Raw genomic sequence first — 24,934 nt, forward strand, 5'->3', positions numbered from 1 at the left:
CTTTCTACAGAAGTATCACCTGACTGTGGGTAGGTTTCCCACCGTGGTTTTTCCTTTTCTGGGTTTTCCACGTGAAAATAATGATGTTATGTGGTATGGTTGCTTTATATTGATTATCTGGTTAATTTTTAAGTTGTATTGTTTAACGGTATCTGTTCCTACCGACATCTGTCTGTTCTTTACCAGTACTTGATTTGTGTAGGGTCATATTGTGGATTAGATGTTATAATGATGAATACTAAGAGGGGGGGTGAATTAGTATGCCAAAAATTTCTGTACTTAGACACTTAAACAGTCTGAAGACAAACCAGTAAAACAGTTTAATAGACAGACCGGTTATCACACATGCAAACCAAAATGCAAATAAAGCATTCACCCACAAGAGTAATACAACCATAACACAAGATATTTGATGTGGAAACCCAAATGGGAAAAACCACAGTGAGATGGAACTTACAAGTCACTATCTATAGAATAGAAACTAGACTGGTTAAGGTCAGACCGGTTAAGGTCTTACAATGTTCTTCACCAGAACAGATCCTATTAGGAATCTCAATCTCTGTTAGGAGATAAGTCTAATTAAAGACCACCTTGTTAGAGGATTTTACAATAGGCTTTTGGACCTACCCGGTTAAGGGCTACAGACTTGTCAAAGATGTGAGTAATCAACAAGTGTTTGATCTATCTAATAGCACAAACTGCTTGTTTAGATCCAGTATAGCTCATTGCTAATGCATTCTAGCATTACTTCAGTCTTCTCTATCTCTTTCTTAGTTACAACTTGATCTTCTCAGATAAGATCGCTCTTACAACAACTCAACAACTACCTTAAACCCTAGTCACAACATAAACCCTTTCAACAACAACCTAAAACCCTAGAAATGATGTCCTTTTAAAGGAATCTGATTTCATGTTGGTCCAATAGGATTACATTACAATTTCCTAGGTTCAATGAATCTAGACATACTCAGTAACATGACACAAAAAGCACCGTCAGTGTGTTGGTACCGTCAATCAATCAGTGGATTGGTAACTCATCACAAAATGCTAGTTGGTAACTCATCATAGAGTATTATCGGTTCATACAAAATACCAGTTGTCGGTTTGACAAAAATGAAGACTGGTAAGAATGTGTTATACCGCTTTGCTCCCTCATACCGCTTGAGATCTATGAGTTGCTTGGGGTCGACATGCCACTTCAGACCGGGAAACACATTCTACAAAATCACTAATAGTCTAAAGACTAGAATACAACATACAGGTTGGAACAAATACCAGTTGAACTCTAGCTCATACATATAAAGGGGATCTCAATAAAAGTGTGTGTCCATCAATGACAATCATAACATAAACATAAAAAATGCCAACATATAATCTGTTAACAATTGATTCACCCCCCCTCTCAGTTGTTCATTGGTTATCCTAACATCTAGAACATCTTCCAGAACCTCTTCCTAGGGCATATGCAACATCTTCATGAATTTTGCCTACCCCTAAGGCATCTGCCTCAGTTGCCAAATAAGCTACCTACCGATGAAGGAGCAACCTCCTCTGTCGGATAAGTAATCGGTGCATTTCCATTTCATGATTGTTGTTCAGTATTTTTAACCCATCTCTGAGTATGATCTTGTCGGATTTCACTAACCTTCTCTTTCCCTTTCTCATTTGATCCCCCATTATCAACCAATGGATTTCTTCTTCTACAAAAATTAGCAATATGTCCAACCTCATTACATGCATAACATGTAAAATTGTTTCTTTGAATTGCTTTGCTAAAACCAGTGAAATTGCTTGACCTACATTGATTAGCCATATGTCCAAGCTTTCCACTTCCATAGAATTTAACATTCATTTTGCAATCTTTTGTCTTATGACCATACTTATTGCATTTAGAACATTTACCGAGAGAAAAATTAGGGTTCTGATTTGCTCCGTTTCTACATTGTCTAGCCATGTGACCAAATCTATTGCAAACAAAACATCTACCAATAAAATTATAAGCATTAAATTGCCTTACCGGTGCCTTATGGTTTTGATCTTCATTAGCAGTATCAGAACTCTATCCTTTCTCAAATCCAAGTCCACTGGAATCTCCAATATGCCTTTGTCTCTTCAACAACTCATCTAGCTGTGCTGAGCTAATCTTGATTTTTTATTTATACTCACTTGCAATAGTTAAATCTTCTCTCAGAATTATTATGTGTCTCTTAAGCTCTTGTTTATTACTCTAGTATTGTACTAAATTAGCTCTCAACATATCATTATTATGAACCAAACTACCACATTCTTCAAATTTGTTCTTCAGGGATACAACAAGATTTTCTTCCTTTTTCTTTCGGTCCTCAATCTCCTTAGACATTCTCATAGTTATAACTTGCATTTCATTTTTCATAACCATGTTCTCCTGACTCAATTTCTAACATTGTTCCTTAAGTGCATCTTTCTCTTCATCATCCTGACTTTGTAAAAGTTCCTTCCTCCTAGCTTGAACAGATGTTAGCCTCTCTTGTAGGAGAAGAATGAATTCCTTAGCAGAATTCAATTCATCTTGTATCTTTAAGTTCTTCAACCTTTCATCATCATAATCTTCAAGTGTCATCTCAAGTTGCTTCTCCAAAGCCATATCCATGGATTCCAGATTTGGGATCTTCCTCAAGATGTGAAACTTCCTCTGAGGCACAAGGCTCTAATACTAATTATTGGAATCCAATAACACTAAGAGGGGGGATGAACTAGTGTTGTATTAGAATGATAAATTTTAGCCTTATTAATGTAATACCCTAAAAATGGTCATCTAAACCATGGGCCCCTAATCTCGACAACGTCACCAGGGTCCTAACCAAAGGCAATTAAATAAATCTTGAGCACACAATTAATTTCTAAAATCATCAATGTCACATGGCAAAATTAATCACTTGATATTAATTAAATATTTATTTAATTAATTGATCATTTCAAGAAAATCATTTTAAACAATTATCTTATTTATTTTATTAAATATCCTAGCATATTTAATTAAATAAATCAATTTGCCATTAAATCATCAAAAAGAGGAATTAATTTGAAAAATAAATAAAAATTGCCATAAATCTCCAAAAAAGGAAACAAATCAAGAAAGAGGAATTGGAAATTATGAGCACAAATCTTCAAAAAATAAATAAAAAAATCAATTAGTTGATAAAAAAAGAATTAAAAATTGAGAAAAGAAATCAATTGGAGATAATCTTGAAAGACAAATTAAAAATTGATAGATAATCTCAAAGAAAACAATTAAAACAATTAAATATTAAAATTGAATGAAATAGAGAATAAATCAGTTTTTTTCTTGATTTTATTTTAATTTTAGTTCAATTTCTTTTAAAACTCAAAAAAGCATCCAATCACATCAATTCAACTGGATTGTAATTCCTCTTGGAAAATCTTGACCGCTCATTTGATCTTAGCCATTGGTTTCTTTATGAATTTTCTATAAATTCAGGCTCTCATCTCTCATTCCAAAATCTTGGAGAATATATTGTTATTATGTTGTTTTGCTCTAGGTTCATTGAGAATTTGCATTGAGATATTGCATATTAGTTATTTCATATTGCTTAAATCATTTAGCTTAAATATTAATATATTGCTTAAATCATGTTAGATTAATCTTGCATATCTACCTTACATCTTGCATCCATTTAGCTCATATTCATGCTCATATAGATTAAAAATCCTTCGTTTAGGTGTTGTCTAGTCATTGGATAGCTTAGCAATCTGAGAGCAATCTAAACTCGCATCTACTAGAAGGCAATGGGTCACTTTGTAATGGTTTATTATTCATTGATTATTGATTTACTAACCATGCATCTAATGAATTAATTGAAGTGTTGTGTATTTCAGATACAAATATAGGTCCACTTTTCACACACACATTTTTGGCGCTCACCATGGGGCTCGAACCCACAACTATAAGATTTCTAATGTTTCTTGAACAAATTTAATGTTTGGTTTTTATAACTAATAAACATGTGTTAAATTTGCAAATAAAAATATTTCTTTTTGCTTGTTCTTCCATGATAGTAAAAAATGGTCTCTGTTTGGAAGGCATAACTTTTTATTGAACTGTTGGATCTCAACCAATCTTTAATATGTTGTTGAAAACCAAGTTTTGTACAATTTCACCTAGGAATGATAGAGTGCAGTATTATCATTTTTCTTATTCTTCTATGACAGTAAAAAATGGTCTCTATTCAGAGGGCATAACTTTTTATTGAACCGTTGGATAGAAACAAAATTTTAATATGTTCTATAAAACCAAGTTTTACACATTTCCACCGAAGAGATTTTTCTAACTATATCCGGTTTAAAATTTATAAACGATAGAGTGAAGTACTATCAAAACTGTCATAACTAGGATAGTCATAAAAAATGGAAATTCTTGTTAGATTAGTTTAATTTATAGTTTGCATGCTAGAATTTTCTTTTGATGATTTTTTTAATGTTATTTCGGCAACTAATCTTGGGCTTTTAATGTTTGCAGGTCCGCTTGACAAAGAATTCAATCATTAAACATACGCTTGCCAAAGATTATAAACTCGAACTACTGATATTTTTTTTTTGCAGGTTGCCTCTAGAGATACAAACAAACATTATGTCTTCTTAATATTTTTAGGAACACTTAAATTTATATAAGGGAAAGAACTTTGTTTTACGTGTTTTTGGGAGAAATCTAGAGTAGGAGATTATGCTCTTGTCCATTTGGACAATTAGAAATCCAGAGCTTGAGGTTTTTTCTATTAGAGTTTGAGATCTATTGATACCTTTAGAGGGTCTGCCTCCCGAGAAGCCCCTAAGGCTCGGTGAGAGGGAACGAACCAAGTGAGTCCGACCAAAGCTAGGAATCCAACTCACTATAATAAAACACTTATGGGGTGAAAGTCCCAAGAGATGGAATAATTGGTGGCACTCCTTCATTTATGAGGAGTGTCTCATGTTGAGCATCTTGTAGGGATTCGTGGTCTAAATCACACTTGCGTGACTACATGGTTTCAACATCCTACTGGGTTTGTATCTAAATCATGCTTGCGTGATAGTCAGGTGGTCCTTTCAAACGAAACCCTTACTAAAAACTATAAGATAGAGGATACCCGATTCACCTCTAAAAGGGGGATAATCTTTGTGTAAGAGAGATAGTAACTCTCCCAAGACACTTGTCATATCGTGCCCCCATTAACATTTGGAGTCGGCTAATACGACGTTGAGAATCCATTGCGTGAGACTTAGCGGTCATATTCTAATTAGCTATTGGGTGTGTACCTAAGTCAACAAGAAAAGATTTTCTTCTCTAAGCCAACTTCTATAGGGTTAGCCTGTTGTGATTGAATTATTATATATCTTGCATTTTTTCTATGTTTTCATCCCTGAAACTGAAACTAAAACACTAAAACTAGAGAAAACAAATCAACAACTCACTGATAAACTCTGTCCGTGTCCAAACTGGTCTCCGTCAGTCATTGAAACATCAGTCCTTATCAAAAATTGTTCTTTGTTAGTCATTGAAACTCTGTGTGTCAGAATCTCATCTCTGTCCAATCCTCTGTCGTATGAATTCCTGATTTTATCAATCTCAAATAGTCAAACTTGCCTAAACCAGTCTACAGCGAGCATAAAACTAGTTATCATCCTCCTCAGCATAAACAATCTTGATAGTGTACCCCTGCCGTTGCGTTGCATGATTTTGTCGATCATCTCTAAGCTAGTTCAAACAACATCTTATCAAACCTAAGTTAACTTAGATAACGTCTTACACAGGATAGATCATTCCTAAAACTAGACCAGATCTTAGTTACTTCACTCAATCACTATGTTAAATGAACAACTAGCTTCAATTTGATCTTGACTTCTGCAACACATCTAACTCTCGGTCCTGTCGATTGTAAATGCCTATTCAAACCATAAGCTCTTCTAAATTTTTTGAAAAAATTAAAAATCCCATGGCTACCTTGTCTCAAATGCTTCAAGATATCAAGAAATAAATATATAACATGAAAATCCAACAAAATAAATCAATGACTCCATTTGAAAAACAAATGCATGACATCAAGAGTGAGAAACTTCAAGGAATGCTAAAATGATTATATGATTTGACAATCAAAAACCAACAAATAATTGACAATCAAAAGCCAAATCTCAAACAAGCTCACAAGACACCTTCACCAAGACATAAATACATTTCCTCCAAATATCCTCTAGATAGGCAGTTTACACCTTTGGGGCAATCTATTGAGTCAACTTTGAAAGAGCTTCTTGAGCATAATCTTATCATATTGCCTAAAAAGACCACATGGGGGTTTGAATTTTTGATTAAGTATTGTGCATATCATTGACAAAATGAACATGAGACTTCAAAATGCATGGAATTAAAGCATAAGATTCAAGATCTCATTGATAATGGTGTCATTGAAATTGAAGATCCTAATGACTCACCTAAAGAAAAAGAAGGAACAACTTCTAAGCATGATCAAAATCATGAACCTATGTCTAGCAAGGCTCCATGTGTGGCCTCCATCCCTTCCATGATGCCTTCATCTCCTAAAACTTATCAGCAACAATCCATACCATCTCCTTCAAACAATGAAACTTCTCATGTTTACCTTCAAGGGATATCTCCTATGGAAATCCAAGTTAATGCCAATATTGATACAAGTTCCTATAAAGATTTGAAAATCCTAGATCCTATGCCATCATGCACTCCAATTCTAAACATACCCACTCCAGAGACTCCCACTCAAAATGCTTCCCCATCATGCCAAAATATGGAGACCTTCCAAAAATCCCCTACACCTATCAAAAACACTACCCCTTCCTTAGAAGTGACTCCATGTCAAGAGGATAATCTGAGAAATGAAGAAACAAGTCCTATCATAAATCAAGATCAAGGCACCAAAACTCTCCAATCCCATCAAATGGTTGAAAAAGATCCCACCTCCCTAGAATCCCATGATGATCCCCTTATACCTTTCCAGTTCTTCCAAGATGACCCCCTTCCATCTCAAGAGAAAGTGATCCTTCCATATCCCATTCCTAATCCACTTCCCAAGAAAGATCATGATGCCTCTTCCACCTTTTCAAATGATCCTATTCAAAATGAACAGTCAAACACGCTTCATACTCCATCCAATGGTCCCCTTCCATGTCTAGATCAAAGTATCCCTTTGTCTCCTTGTCATAATCCTCAATTTTCACCTCAAGGATCCATCATGCCTACAAATCCCTCTCATGATCCTATCATTCCCTACAATCCACCTCCATCTCATAATGGACTCATGCCTTCTTTCCAAAGCAAAGTGTATCCTACAAGTCAAAATATTTATAAAGGCAAAGGGGTAAATATCCACAAGCAAGAACCCCTCCATATTAAAGAAAATGTTAAAGGTCATGGCCTTAGGGACATTTCTCAAGATGTTGGTATCTCTCATAAATCCTACATTTCTCTAGTTAAATCCAAATATACGCTTTCCCCATCATTGCTTCCATCCATTCTAGGTCCCTATATTCCTCCATCCCTTATGCAGGATCAACAAAGGCACACATCTTCGAGTACCTTCCATCCATCTAAAATACCTCCATATTATTCCTATCTATCCATGCATCTCCCTCCAAGCAATTTGGATGCCAAGCATAAAAGTCATAAGTCAAGTAATCCACATGTATTTAAGGATCAACATGTCCTGTATAATCGGCATGTCAAAACAAAGCAAAATATGATCCAAAAAGAAAAAGAAAAATACAAAACCCCACAAGGGCCCACAAAGAAAGCAAAAAAGTCAAAAGTTATATGGGTTCCTAGGGCACTTGTACAAGCAATTCACTCTAAGGAACTACAAAAGCATGAAAAATCAAAAACCATGTGGATCCCTAATCGGCTGCTTGAAGCACAACAGTCTAAAGAAAAATCAAAATTGGCATCCAAAATTGTTGTTCCTCCATCCAAACCTTCTGAGTCTATTCCTCCATCACCTCCTTCATCCATTTTGGGTTCTTATGCCCCAAAATCTGTAACCTTTCCTCCATCCAAATCTCATAATATGAGATTCACTTCTCTTCCATATGTCCACCATCCCTCAAGGTGTGTGCCAAAGTTGATCTTTCCAGCATTTCCATCTATCCATACATAATTCTTCCAACATCCCATCCATTATCCAACACCTCTTTTTCACCCTTCAATCCCTCTTATCCAATCCTTTGCATAAATCATTGCCCTAGTTTCATTTCATTATCCTGCCAACATCTTTGAGCATACCTTCATAGCCATGGTCTATTGCAACTCATATTCTAAGGGTACCATCCAAAGAAGCGAAATGTTGGAGCCCTTCTTCCATCCCCTATCATGCCTCCATTATCTTCCAAAAAAAGAAAAAAGATGAAAAAGTGAAAAAAAAATCAAAAAAAAAAGTAAAGAGAAATAAATTCATCCTTGTGTGAAAACCACTTCTTGTGGTGCCTTGGGCAAGTACCATGATGAAAACCTAGAAAATGGGCATCATGAGTAATCCATTATCCTTTTGCACTTTACACTAGGGGCAAGTTCCATCCATGTACATCCATCTATTATCCTTCTTCCTCCATTATCCTTCATCCTCCATTATTCCTCATTCGCTCTATCTACATTCATATCCCTTTTCCACCTTTGACCTTGACAAGGTTAAGGATCTTTACAGGTTTTTCATGTGTCCTATCTATTACACTTGATACAGACCCTTTAGCTCCTATCTATTGCTTGCTTACATCCTTCATTACCACCTTTGATCTTGATTATCCTATTTGTCCCCTATCCAGATCTTGATCAACACTATGGACAAAATGCAAAAATATGTTTTCCACAAACCTCTTGACATGACCACTTTTTTGGACCATATGTCTTTGTTATGCTATATCCTTTCTTTACATCGCTAAAATCCTTGCTTTACATCGCCAAAATCCTTGCTTTACATTGCTATATCTAGACCCTGTGCTTGGATTAACATTGTGAGATAGTCCTTGAAAGCATCCACCATCATTTGCTTATCCATTCATGTACTTAAAATCCCTTTTGCCTTGCTAGATACTAGGGGAAAACATTAAAAAATCCTAAAAATCATAAAATGTCCTGAACAAATTCCTAAAAAAATCATAAAATGTCCTGAACAAACTCCTAAAAAAATCATAAAATGTCCTGAACAAACTCTTGAAAATCATAAAAATAAAAAAAAGTCCTGAACAAACTCCTAAAAAATTATAAAATGTCCTAAAAAAACTCCTAAAAATCATAAAATGTCCTGAACAAAATCCTAAAAATAAAAAAAACTCACAAAATAAAAAAATAAAGCTAAAAAATGAAAGCAAGAAAGCATAGACTATCCATCAAACTAATTCAACCATAGACAACCTCTCAAAGTTTGTAATCAAACTTATCTCATGTCTTGTTAATCTATTTATCAAACTCTATCAAACATCAATATGTTTTATACAAGGAAGGGTACACTCGAAACCAAACAAATCGGTCTTATATAGGGTACTTACTCTTTGAAACCAGACATTCCTATCAATGATCACACAAATCAAAATAATGACATAGATCAGTATGGCTACTGGATTTTGTCCAGGTTAGTCTTATCTCTTGTACTGAAATGTTGCATCTTTGCTTTAGCTTGTACATATATTTTAGTCACTTTCGTGACATCCTAGTTCTTTTAGAACCCTCATGGATTGAAACTAATCAATGGCCTAGGCTTAGGGTAATCGACTGATCAATTTACATGTCCTAAGCAGTATCAACCAAGTCATCTTTTTGCTAGTGGTACCTGATCATCCACTCTAAGTCAATCACCTGTCTCCTAAGTACTGCAGAGTTTTATCATTGAGAACACAAGCAAAACAAGACTACTGAAAAAAATCACTAAACAGTTTGAGCTATGCATGAAATTTTCTTTGTGTGTTGTCTTTTATATTGGTTTTCAATTATTATCCCTTTGAGTAACTCAAGGAAGTCTATCTTGACTAAGAGGAGCAAGGATTGGGGGCACAATATTTTCTTTTTTTTCTTCTTGTAGGAATGATTACAATGATTGGAAACATCTAATAAGTTGGGTGTAAGTGATAAGAGCCTTCACATCAAGGTGAAATCACCACACATACCTCGACTTTACTTATTTGTATGCTATGGGGAGGTTCACATCATTTCTTTGTCTGTTTTGAGGGAATCTCTTTAATGTGCAATCCGGATGCATGCATAATCTATCCAAGGATATGAACGAACAAAGGGTCATTGTGGACAAGATAATTCATATTGCATATGCAAAGAAATGAACTCTATTCTACCTGTTGTGTTTGTAAAACACTCAATGATGAAAATTAAGCATTCCAAATCCAGTGACTAGGTTTAGGTTGCATTCATTCTAAATTTTATGCATTTTGAGTGATTTTGGTATGATAACAAATGATCTCTTTATCTTTTGAATGAGAGTTGGAAGCTTCATCATTTCTTAGCTAAGTGGTCTCTTCTTCATCATTTCTCCAATCGAGTACTTGTGTATTGATATGTTTAGCTGCATACATAAGCATTTTATATAGATTCATATATTCATTATCACTCATTTACATTTATCTTCTTGTATTGAAAAAAGAGAAAAAAATTTGCACTACTAGTTACTCATTCTCTTTATTTATTTGCATCATCATTTATTTGCATAAAAAGAAACAAAAATAAACATCCATATTCCATTTGCATTCATTCATCTATACTGAAAAGATATGCATACATATAGAATAAAGCATATAGAACAACATCGCATAATAAATCAACACAAGTATGATGAAATCAAATCAAGAGCTCGTAAATTGGCTGTCCTGAGTCCATTTTTGGGATCGAAATCAAAATCTGACGTCAATTTTCTCATCAAAATTTCACGACATTGACCACTTAGCGCTTTCATCAACTGCTCATTCTCTTCTTCAATGTGCGCTCAATTTCTCGTTAATCAACGCTAAATCTCAATTTAATTCTCACATTAACTCTGATTTTAATCTTCAACATTAATTTGTGCTCAAATAACTTATCATCGCTACCAAAATTTTTTGCCTACAATCACTGCACAACCCTTGCTAGCTTTCAATTTCACTCCCGAGGGGGCATAAATAACTTATCATCGCTACCAAAAAAATTTGCCTACAATCACTACACAACCCTCACTAGCTTTCAATTTCACTCCCGAGGGGGCATACTCATGACCTCAAACTTGAGAATTTATTTTAAAAATCTTCATTACAAGTCGAGTAGCTAAGCTTCATCAAAACAATTGCTAGGGGCATATGAGTTTTATCGCTTCATATCAAGCTGATATTTGTCTTCATCTGAATCAATCTCTTAACTTTAATCAATTTCATAGCTTTTCATCAAGCTGATTATTCGTTTAAAATCAATCAAGGGTTTAAAGAGTATCTTTGATCATACACTCGATCTAAGAAGGTGTTTAGTTTCATCACATTGAATCAAGCTGGATAGTTTATCTTCGCTCATCGTATCTCGATCCATCAAGTTCAAGATCGATTTTATCCTCGCTCACTGTATCTAGTTCAATCAAGTTCTAGATCAGTAAGATCCACTTCTTGATCAATCAAGTTCAAGTTCGGTATCTTTGCTCTCTATCGTTCCTAGTTCAATCAAGTTTGGGATCGGTATCACTTTAATCAACTCTGTTTAGCTTCATCGTTTCAAATCAAGCTAAATACATCACTCTTTATCTATTTCATGATCAATTAAGTTCAGAACTGGTATCTCCTAGACATCAACTATTCTTTGAACCAATGCACTGCTCACACATTAATTCAAAGAGGGGCAAATGTAATACCCTAAAAATGGTCATCGAAACCATGGGTCCCTAATCTTGACAACGTCACCAAGGTCCTAACCAAAGGCAATTAAATCAATCTTGAGCACACAATTAATTTCTAAAATCATCAATGTCACATGGCAAAATTAATCACTCAATATGAATTAATTATTTATTTAATTAATTGATCATTCCAAGTAAATCATTTTAAACAATTATCTTATTTATTTTATATATTTTATTAAATATCCTAGCATATTTAATTAAATAAATCAATTTGCCAATTAAATCATCAAAAAGAGGAATAAATTTGAAAAATAAATAAAAATTACCATAAATCTTCAAAAAAGGAAACAAATCAAGAAAGAGGAATTGGAAATTATGAGCACAAATCTTCAAAAAAGGAAATAAATCAAAAAATGAATTAATTGACAAAAAAAGAATTAAAAATTGAGAAAAGAAATGAATTGGAGATAATCTTGAAAAAAACAAATTAAAAATTGATAGATAATCTCAAAGAAATTAATTAAAATAATTAAATATTAAAATTGAATGAAATAGAGAATAAATCAATTTTTTCTTGATTTTATCTTAATTTTAGTTCAATTTCTTTTAAAACTGAGAAAAGCATCCAATCACATCAATTCACTTGGATTGTGCTTCCTCTTGGAAAATCTTGACCACTCATCATTATTTGATCTCAGCTATTGGTTTCTTTATGATTTTTCTATAAATTCAAGCTCTCATCTCTCATTCAAAAATCTTGGAGAATATATTGTTATTATGTTGTTTTTGCTCTAGGTTCATTGAGAATTTGCATTGAGATATTGCATATTAGTTATTTCATATTGCTTAAATCATTTAGCTTAAATATTCATATATTGCTTAAATCATGTTAGATTAATCTTGCATATCTAGCTTACATCTTGCATCCATTTAGCTCATATTCATGCTCATATAGATTAAAAATCCTTCGGTTAGGTGTTATCTAGTCACTGGATAGCTTAGCAATCTGAGAGCAATCTAAACTCGCATCTACTAGAAGGCAATGGGTCGCTTTGTAATGGTTTATTATTCATTGATTATTGATTTACTAACCATGCATCTAATGACTTAATTGAAGTGTTGTGTATTTCAAATACAGATATAGGTCCACTTTTCACACACACAATTAAAACATGCATACACCAACCAGTATACCGGTACATACAAAATTGAAAGAAGTAAAGCAACCAATAAGCCAATCACATAAATGAGAACCATAACACACATAATTATACGTGGAAAACCTCAAAGAGGAAAAACTACGATGGGATTTGTGACCCACAATATCAATCCATTGGCCATATGAAGAGATATTATAAAATATAAGGGGCTTGCACTTGCAGGAAGGCTTACAGCCTAGAGAATATTGCTCAATCACAAAAGGAGCCCCACTGACTACATATAAATCTAGACTATAATCCGAAGAAGTGTTGAACTGCTAAGATAGCATCCTCTATGCCAGAATACAGTTCTGTTGGCAATATAAAGAAATTGATTATGTGTTGTATTGATGCTTTGTCATTGATGTCAACACTAGCTGTTATGATTGGTTACCGACAAACAGATTTTGGTTACCGGTAGAAGAACTAGTGTTACTAGCAGAAGGGACTATTATTTGGATACTATCGACATGTTTGGATTAATGGAATATGTTTGGTTTGATGTTTTTGGAGCATGTTTTGGTCAATTGGTATTGACTTGATGATCAGATGCTATTATACACTCTTGTAAGCCTATACCCATAAGGGTTTAAGGTTTTACCAGCAAAACTTTTATTGAGAATCTTTGACAAGATGCATAAGTGGTCTTGGTGGGACTTCTAGATGGAATTCATGATGCAAAAGGTGATCCTTGATCATTCCTTGATTGATTGGAGACATTACTTTGGTGTGGTGGACCCAAATTAGGTTTGATACCTATCTAGGTTATGGATTGGTATCATGTAACTAGTTCTCTACATGTTACCAGGATGATTTATGGATTGGTTAATGTTGTTTTGGTCTAAATCCGACATGGCATATCATTGTAATATGGATGTATGTAATGATTTTATTGTAATATCTTTTAGGTGGCTGACCTAATTCGTTTAGGCCTTTGGATTTGTATAAATCGATGTAAGATCTCATTGTAGATCATAGTCGTGGTCATTGGAATTAAAAATTATATGCGAAGGAGATTTGGTCTATCATAGGTGATCGAATTGGGTTTATATAAGATGTCAAAGGCCTCCAGTATTGAGCTTAACTAAGACTATAATTAGGAATGGTAGATGCTATCATTGGCAGTTCATTCTTCTGGATTGTTGTCCAATTATATTTTGGTGGTTATAACCTCTTTGTAGTCAATGAGACTCCTTTGTAATGAGTAGTACGCTCTAGGCAGTGTGCTTCCTTTCCATTCCTTTCCACCATGGTTTTTCCCTTTACCAGTTTTTCCACATACAAATCATGGTGTTATGTGGTATGGTTGCATTGTGCTAATTCTTTGTTTTATTCTTAAGTTTTATTGCTTACCGGTGCTTCCTTTCCATTCCTTTCCACCGTGGTTTTTCCCTTTACTGGTTTTTCCACGTACAAATCATGGTGTTATGTGGTATGGTTGCATTGTGCTAATTCTTTGTTTTATTCTAAAGTTTTTTTGCTTACCGGTATCTATTTCTGCTATTCCGGTATTCAATGTTTTTGTGCTTCGGTTAAAGCTTGTAAAGTGGTTTGATTAATATAATATGTTGACAACTGATTCACCCCTCCCTCTAAGTTTTCCACCGATTATTCTAACAATCGGTATCAGAGCTTTGGTCCTCTTTTGTAGCAGCTTAACCATTGGAGGTAGATCATATGGCAACTAATACTTCAAATCCACCAGCAACTATTTTCAGAAGAGAAATCCCTAAGCTTGATGGAAGAAACTACGGGATATAGAAAATCTAAATGGAGACTCATCTTAGATGTCCTGGCAAGGATATTTGGGAGATCACTGAGAAAGGATATACACCTTATGATCCAACATCTGGAAATCCTGCTCCTACAGACTTGGACAAAAATATTGAAAATGATTGCAGAGCTAGAGAAGCCCTCCTATGTGCACTCACTGATCAACAAATCATGGGAATGATTGATAAATCATCTGCAAAGGCTATGTGGGATAAATTGCAAAATCTTAATGAAGGTGACCCTACTATCAAAATTCCTAAACTTGATGGTTACTGGGTAAGATATGAGAACTTGAAGATGGAAGATAATGAAAGAATTGCTACATTTATGGAAAGAGTAAATGAGATTGTCATGGGAATTCAATATTATGGAGGATCTTTGAGTGAAGATGAAATAGTTTCTAAATTTTTGAGAGCCCTACCACCGGCTTACAAGATGAAGGATACTGCAATTAATGAATTGAGGACTATGGCAAACACTTCAGTTAATAGAGACATTCTTATTTGGAAATTATCTTCTTTTGAGCTTGAAGAATTTGGACCCTCTGGAGCTACAAAGTTTGAACCTTCTTTTCATGCATCATCATCTACCAACAAAAGTGATTGGAAAACCCTATATGCAAAAGAATTGGAAGATATGAGGAAAGAAGATGAAGAATTTGAGCAACTTGATGCCTTATTTGCTAGAAGAGTACCTAAAGGACCGATAAGAAGTAAGTATGAAGGAAAAGCACCTTTTAAATGTTTTGCATGTAATAAGATTGGTCACTTTTCATCTAGACGTCCTGAAAGGAATGCAAGATTTGAAGAAAGAGTTAAGAAATAATTTAAGCCTAATCAAAATAAATATAGATTCAAGAAAAACAAACTATGCTACATAGTGGATGAGAAAGGAGTAAGTGATAACTCTAAGGATGAACTGACAAGAGACTCTACTAGTGGATCTGACAATGGAACGGAATGGGCCTTATATGCTTTAAAGGAAGATGAATCGGAACCGGCTATCAAGAATGAAGAAAAGGCCCTGTCAGCAAAAGTTGAAGACAAGGATGAATGGGTAATTGATAGTGGATGCTCCAATCATATGACTGGAGATAGAAGAAAATTTATGTCCCTACAAGAATACAATGGCGGTCAAGTCAGATTTGGGGATGACAAAGAATGTATGATCAAAGGTAGAGGTATTATTTCTTTGGATGGCAAGCATAATACTGATAATGTATATTATGTAGAAGGTGTTAGATTCAATGACAGTTCAAAAGACATTGAGAGGGGGGGGGGGTGAATCAGTTTCTAACTAGTTGGCAGATATTTAAACTTATTTATAACTTTGCATCCTAGAATAGTGTACCGGTAAATAAGAATTAATGCAATAAACAAAAATAATAATAATAGAGACAACATAGAAACACACCATAACACAAGATATTTAACGAGGAAACCTGGTGTGGGAAAAACCTTGGTGGGATTTGTGACCCACAATATTTACTCATTGGCCAATGAATAAATACTACTTACAATGAGGGGCCTACACTTGCAAGGAGGCCAACAGTCTAGATCTCATTTCTCAATAAAGTGTCACACTGACTAAAAAATGGATTATCAAATCCAATACAATGTACTACTCAAAACAACATTTCTAATGCTAGGTTCAGTACCAGTTTAAGCTTAGTCAATAACCAAAACCTTCGCTATCAACTATATCACCTTATACAATATTCACCTATCCATTCCTCTTACAATTCCTTATTACAAAATGACTTATAATAGCTCATACATATATGAGTCTTTTACAATATAATTATATTTACAAAACAATTCATATAAACAAAAATTTATCCATTGTCGGCTGGGGTGTTGGTATGCTTTGATGCCAATGTAATATGAATGCCAGTGAAGTGCCTGTTGGTGCCGGTGTCTACTGGTGTATGAAGTTTGTTATGTCGGGCATGTAGAAACCAATTGCTGGTGATTTTCTAGTTGGTTGTCAGATGGTTTCCATCAATGACAACATCAACTATTCTCATAAGAGTGTAGAATGCCAACAATGTCCCCCTTTGGCATTGATGGCAACACTCATGAGAAAAATCAAAACTGTTATCCAAAAATTGAAATCCAAAAAGATGTGCTCCCCCTGAGCAAATTATCTCTTATGTACATGCATTTTTCTCTCCACTACTCCCCCTTTTACATCAATGACAAAGGATGTCATAAATAATCAAAAGAGTACAAAAATGCTACATCAAGGTTTGTAACCGGTTGGTTACAATCTAAAATATGTCTGCCAAAACCATATTCAGACTCTGCATAAATTTGTTGCTGTCATCTAAAGTTGCCTTAGTCTGCTGGATCATACTGGTGAGATAGTGCATCTGCTACTCCGATGATTGCTCTCCTTGTACTATTTCTTTAGATAATTCAACTCTTTGAGTAATCAAATTATCCAGCCTCGGACCAAGTTTATCCTTTAGTTCCTGGGCATTAGAGCTTATTCTTGCCTTCTCTTTCTCAATTTTCTCTAATTTCTCCTCAAAAATTGCCATTTCCTGTTCAAAAACTAATATAAGTCCAGATGAACCTATAATATTATCCGCAATATCATCAATTTCCCTCTATGTCTTCTTGATCTCCTCATCAATATCCTCAGTTAAACAGTGAGGTTTACATGCTTCCCTATATAACTCCTTATACTCCAAAATTGTAGAATTGAGTACTGGTAAAAGTGTTTCCACATGATCGGTACATTTATTTATGGTGTTTTCAAATAATGTATTCCTCTTTTTCAACTCTCTCCTTTATGGTATCCTCATTCACCTTGTCTATAGTTATAACATTATCATAAATGAATTTGGACAACGTGCCCAATTTATGTAAAGAATCCTTAATGTGATCTATCTTACAATTTGGTGCAGTCATCTTTAGAATAGGTAAGGTGTTATCAATTGCCTTAAAAGACAATGTATTGCAATCAGTTATCCTCTTAATTGAATCCAAAAGTACCTCTATTATGTTAGTAGGTCTGAATTCACTTATAGATGTGCTTGGTTTTGTTGTAAGTTTCATCTCAACAGATGTCTGACCAATCACCTTCACTATATCCTCTTTTATTTCCATCAGATGTATCCATTTTGCTTACATTTTCCTCTAGTGGATCTGTCTATGTTTGTACTTCAACCTTTAATGGTTTCTCAGATTGTTTCAGTGTCTCTATAACTATCGGTTTCTCAGACTCAACATGAACCTTTGCCTCAATTTTGTTTCTCTGAAATTTCTATTGTCGGTTTCTCAGATTCTGGTGGACCTGTGTTAGTACCTTTGTCTTCTATAGGTTTTTCAGTCTATGTCGGTTTCTCTATTTGAGTCGGTATTGCAGTTTCTTGAGAGTCAACTGTTTGTGTCGGTTTCTCTGAAATCTTGCTATTATCAACACTATATGTCTTAACCTCTAAAGTATCCTTGTCCACAACAATGTTTACCTCTTGAGCATCCACATTCATTATAAAGAGTATCTCAGACTTTGGATTAGTATTGTCAAGAGTTATACCTTTAGTATCAATAAACGGTGGATTTTTTGTGTGTACCGATGGTGTATCCAAAGGTGGCAGTGGAAGATTATCTGTAACCTTTATGTTTGGAATACCACCAACTTTGCTTTTACCCTTGTCCTTGTCTTTCTGATATACTTTGAATGTCTTCTTAGGTCTTCTCCTTTCCTCTTTCTTTTCTTTTTCTACAAAAAATATATCCCATTTATCTATAGTCTCATCTTCAATTTCTTTTACCCTTCCAGCCATCAGGCTCACTTGCCGGTGTCCACTAACAAATACTAACCGATTAGCTTCAGAAATAAGTTCATCTATTTCTTCTTTAGAGTTTACTGGATGTGCAACTAAGAGTGCGTCAAGTTTCAACTTTTTATCCAATTCCATTAGAGATAGCCTTTTTCCTTCCAATCTCATGTATAAATCATTTGGAATCTTATCAATCACTTCTATCAACACTTTCTTGTATATATCCAAGTGTAAAACAATGCTTTCCTCAATGGTGTTTATGTCAGTATCATTTGAAGTGTTATACCATTTTTTTACATTAGACAAATTACCTTCCTCTATTATCTCATTTAGTAAATCATCTAGTGTGGGGGTAACCAATGTCTTTTTCTTCTAAGGAGTAAGCTTCTTCTTTGGTTCCCTAACTTCCTGTTGTTTCTTCCTTAGCATCCCAGTTTTATTAGGTGAAGGAGAGGGTACTGATGAGGGTTTTCTCTTCCTTTCTACTCTTTTAAACTCAATAGCCTTACCACTATGAGTATCAGAGGATGTTATAACCGGTGAAACATGTGCTTCAGGTTGTAGTCCTTCAAGCTCACTTGCTGATATACCACTGATATTCATGACATTTTCTTTGATTTCCTTTACCTTCTTGGAGGCATCTCTGATAAATTTGTATCTTCTCTTTTTCCTTGTCTACATAGATATATTGCTCTCTATGGTTTATGCATTTCCAAAGAATTTCTCAGAAGGCTCTCTTGGTACATCAAGTAGAGCTTTAGCATAAGTTTCCAAAAAAGATAGGTCTACCTCATAACCCATCTCAGTAACCCGAATAGTTCTAGGGCTTACTACTTCCATCGAAGTTTCATCTCTCTTAATCACAAAACAGATTTCCTTGTCATATTTGTCAACTATGCTCTGTGGTAGTCTCTCCCTTGCTCTCATCTTAGATTGAAGTATCTTGAAATAATATGTGATGTTCTTAATACTATCAGTGCCCATACCGGTGAAAGCATCCTATATCTATTTTCCTACCAGGATGTCATAACCAAAATCCTGTGACCTATGCCAGGTATCTCCTTAGTCAAGTATAACATTAGGCAAACTAGAAGGTTACCAAAATGGAAAGTACCTTTCTTGTCTCCCTTAATCTTCTTCAAGTTATCAACTAGTTCATCCTTAAGCCATTCACACACATCAATCTTAGCATAATTTAGTCTATTTGCTTGAGTTTCTTTGTATCCTAGTACCATACTCACATATCCCACATTGATATCTTTGACATCATTCACTTTAAGTGAGCTATTATCAGATGTGGCTCCGATTAAATCCCTAACTCCCTTGTTAGGTATCTTCTTGGTTTTATCAAGCCTACTACCGGTTGAAGGTAAACTAGTAACTGCCTTAATTGCATCCTTGGTTATCTTGCAAACTGACTCTAACCACATGAATTATCCATGGACTTTGCTTAATACAAGTCTGACAACTTCCTTTGGAAATTCGGGAATATTCAGAATCTCTACAAAACCTAAGTCTTGCATAATCTTTTGTTCAGGTTTGATCACACCATGTTCATCAGTAATGACCTCATTAAACATTTTCTTCATCTCCCTAGTCCCTAGGTTTTCTATGTTCCAATGTATGTAAATTCTAGGGTCTTCTGCAAATGCTACACCCTTTGGTATTTTTGAAAAAGCTCCTACAGAGTCATCTTATTTTCCAATCTCGGGGATAATCTTGAATATGGGTCTAGGTCGTTTGACGTTTGTCATACCCAAACTTTTGGGTATGAATGGGATAATTTTTATTTTTAAATTAACAACCTAATAACATTAAATTTGCTAATATGACACGCACTAACAAGTTTGTCTTAACTATGTCTGGGTTAACTCTAACCACTAACTCAAGTAACCAAAATAATATTTAAATTAAATGCAGAATACTAAAATACTTATTTATTATCTCATCAATTTAAATCAATAGATTAAATTAAATCACAAATCTCTAAATTGATTGACAAGGGTAATATTAACCACCAATAATCATTAATAGCTTTTAGGAACTAAATAAATTAGCCCTAGCACTTAGATTATTAATGCCTATAATTTATTTCAACAATAATTAAAATTGGGTTAAACTAATTCGACTATAGGATCAATTAAATCCATAATGTAAATTTTCCTATAAAATTTAGTCTGGAAAAGCGTAAATTTTAGGTGGACTAAATAATCCCCTAAAGTCAAAATAACTTATTAAGTTATTATAAGTTCCTAAGTAATTAATCTCCAAAAAATAATTACAATTTAAAAACATCATATTTAATGTTTATATAATCGGTCATAAAATATGAATGTACAAATAAAATAATTAAACTAATGTTAGATGTGTACATTCATATTCTTAACTATATATATATATATATTCTTTAAACAACATTATTATAAGAAAAATACACTTGAACCCTAATTAAAATATTATAAAATGCCCCTTTCAAACCCCATTTCTTTTATTCCTTTTATAATATTCGATATAACCTAACCCTAATCGGGTTAGGGTTTCATATTCTTTTGTTGTAGGGAGGAGGGGCCGAAGGCATGGTGGCTAGAGGCGGAGTTTCTATGCATGTAGCGGCGGTGCTGAAAGGGAATGGATGGCGGTGGTGGAGGTCACGGGGGAGGGCTCCCTATAGGGATGGCTGCAGCCGTGCTGCGAGTCATGTCCCATAGAGGCAGCCTTGGCCGCTGCTGTGAGGCGTGACCCGCAGCTCGGCTGCATCGTTGCTGTGGGGCGCCACCCACAGTGGGGGCCGAAGCCTCCCAACTGTGGGTTGCAGCCCACAATGGTGGCTGCGGCTGCCACTGGGGGTCGCCACCCACTATTCAGGGGGCCGCCCTACAGGAGTTCCGTAGGGGCCAAGCCCTTTATTTCTCTTTGTTAAAAAATTATTTTATATTATTTTAAAAAAAATTATATATATATATATTTAAACCAACTTGTAAGATATTAACAAAATAATGACAGTAAAAAAACCAGCAAGTTTATTTGTTTATTTTTGTTTTATCAGGATCATTTCTTGGATAACTTCTAAACAGATTTAGTTAAAATTTTCAGATTTAAAACAATGTATTTTCTCTTTTTATTTTAAATACCTTATTGCTAAAATCAGAGATAGACTATTTAACTTTAGATTTATTTTTTGCATATAAGTAAATAACATAATTAAATAAATTTAAACAACAACTATATTTAGACTAGAAGCATTGAAATAAATCTCAGAAATAGACATGTTAATTTTTAGATTTATTTTCTATGAATAAATAAAAAGAAAAAAGACAAAATTTAATAAACTATATTTGCATTTCCATAAATAGGACTAAATGTTTTATTTCCAGCTTACTAACATACATGCTTTTCTATTTCATTATTTTCCAAGATTTCAAATGTATAAGGGGATAAAATGAATTTCTTGATTTTCAAAATAACAAATACACAACAAATATTATTTTCAGAACTATAGGAACTAAATCTAGAAATACACATTTCATTCTTTTTTGCAACAAAATAATACTTAATAAAAAAATAATGCATTTCTTTAAAGTTTATTTAAAAGGCAATATAGTCAACATTACAATAGGGTGAGATCCCCTATTAGATCCCGGAGACAACTGAGAGGGGAGGGGGGTTGAATAAGTTGTCAAATAAATTCAAACCAAAAAAAACTTAACCAACTTAATGCTTAATACCTATAAACTAGTTAAGTATGCCGGTGGACAGTTTTAACAGTTAATTGCTATACCAGTAAAGATTAATGCATGAAACATAAACACAAAGTCATCCACAACACATGACACCAATATTTGTACGTGGAAACCCTGTAGGGGGAAAAACCACGGTGGGAAACCTTACCCACAATCAGATGATACTACTGCAGATAGTAAGTGTACATAAATGGGGTCTGCACATGCAGAAAGGCCAACAGCCTAGAGCTCACTGCTCAATCACAAAATGGGAGTCACACTAACTACAGTTGGATGGTTAAATCCAATGAGAATGTACTGCACAAAATAGCATCTTCATAGGCTGGATTCAGTACCAGTGTAATGCTGATATGCTTTCACAAAAACCTAACTTCACCTTCAAATGATGTCTGCATGTATTGCATTGCTTAATCTTGCATATACCTTCACACAATTCTTTTTCGTATTCCACACTTGATCTTACAAATAAGATCTTAGCTTTATACCATTACCTAAGACCAATTTTAGTAGGTCAGCTCTACAAGATATTACAATAAAAACATTTTACAAATAATATAATATTTGATGCAATAACTGATTGAACATGTCGGCTTAATGCATTTACAAGAATAATTGATCATTTCCATAGCGTGCCATGCTGATCTGGAAAAGATAAACCTACCGGTGTAACCCTAGGTAACCCTGGACCTATTTGCTGGTAAAAGAAAATATGCAAATATGAATATACCAATGATTAATTCATTAAGATAAGATGTCCACATGATGTCTTCGATATTACCAAGTGTCTTCCATATCATTTCAAGTGCCAGTGATCATCATATCTTATCAGTGAACCATATACTAGTAACTGTGCAATAGTTACTTGCTTGCCGGTGAATGTTGCTGGATCTCCAAAGTGCTAGTGTTTTAGTAGGTGTTGACATCAATGACAAAACTATACCAAAATACCAACAATCTCCCCCTTTGGCATTGATGGCAACACAAGATGGAAAAACCATCAAAGTGCCAAAACATAAATGCCAAAAACCAACAATCTCCATGTTGGAAAAAATGGTGTCTCAACCTTGCATTTATGTGAGGTTACTATTTATAGTAAGTTTTCATTTGAGCACGAAATGGTGCGAAACTCTCTCTGAAGCTTCTGGTTGGCTAGATAAGCATTCCGGTAAAGTTTCGTCGCAAGGTCACAGCTAGTTTTGAAGATATTAAAGTTTTCGTCTTGGAGGGGTGCAATAAAATATTTAAACTTAATTTTGGGGACTTTAGAGGCTCCGAAATGCCCTGAAAAGTGGTCATAACTGGTGAAGCGGGTTACGAGGTGATAGAGCACTTCGCGAGCTTTCCGGCGCTTCAAACAGTTCATCAATCGGACACCCGGTTCTCAAGTTATGGCCTCCGGAAGTTTGTACTCCTGAAATAGGAAAAATAATTTGTATCGGATACATAAATGAGCTGTAAAAGGGAGCGACACGTGTTGATGTGTGCTTTAACATGTCATAGAAGGGAGATAAGGTCGGCTACACCTTATTGGGTGGTTTTAGCCCATGGTTTTGTAATACCGTTTGACGGTTTCTTGTATTGTATCTCCTATTTATGAGGTGTGTGAGATAGAGGTTGTGTGTAAGAGTCCTATGGCTATTGAGTTGCCTCTGAATCTCTGATTAACGGTACTCCTGTGAAGAGCTTGCTCTGCAAGTATTTTGTAATCTGTTTTTGATTGCTGAATAAAATATTGAGCTGCTTTTGGAGGGTGGGGTTTTTCTCCCGAAAGGGTTTTCCCCACGTAAATCACTGTGTTGTGGTATGAATGCTATTATATCTATTTCTATTTTCTGTAACTGTTGTAACAATCTGAAAAAGTTTTGCATTACCCTCCTCTCAAGGTTAGTGTAGGAAGTTGTTTCCGCTACTTTACTTCCTTACAAGTGGTATCAGAGCCTGATCACCTTTGGTTTCAATTGTGGGCAGTTGGGTTTTTTGAACTAATCTAGATTTGAGTGGGAGCTTGTGCAGAAGACACTTTTTGATCTTGTTGCAGGAATATTCAGATGGCGAGTTCGTCAGGGAGAATAGAGGTGGAGAAATTTAATGGAAGTAATTTTGAGATGTGGAAGCTGAAGATGGAAGATCTGCTAATAGATCGAGATCTTTGAGATGCTGTTGATGTGAATGTCCAAAGGCCCTCAGATCCTACTGCGGCAGCTCAGTATGATGTTATGGACCGAAAAGCCAAGGGTCTAATCAGACTGTGCCTGGCAGACTCTGTTCTAATCAATGTCCATGAAGAAAACTCTGCAAAGAAGCTATGGACTAAGCTTGGTGAGATGTATCAAGTGAAATCTTTATTAAATCAAATTTTCTTAAGAAAGAAATTGTATTCCTTGAAGATGGAAGAGGGTGGACGAATTGCAGACCACCTAGAAGCATTCAATATGATTGTGGCTCAATTAGTATCCGTCGGTGTTAAGATGGACGAGGAGGAAAAATGTCAGATTTTGCTTTGTTCTTTGCCTGATTCGTGGGATTCTCTTGTTATGGCTATCGGTAGTACTTCTGTTGTTTTGAAATCTGAAGACGTGG

Source organism: Cryptomeria japonica, chromosome 4 (genome assembly GCF_030272615.1).
Source record: "Cryptomeria japonica chromosome 4, Sugi_1.0, whole genome shotgun sequence".
In the NCBI taxonomy this organism is placed as follows: domain Eukaryota; kingdom Viridiplantae; phylum Streptophyta; class Pinopsida; order Cupressales; family Cupressaceae; genus Cryptomeria; species Cryptomeria japonica.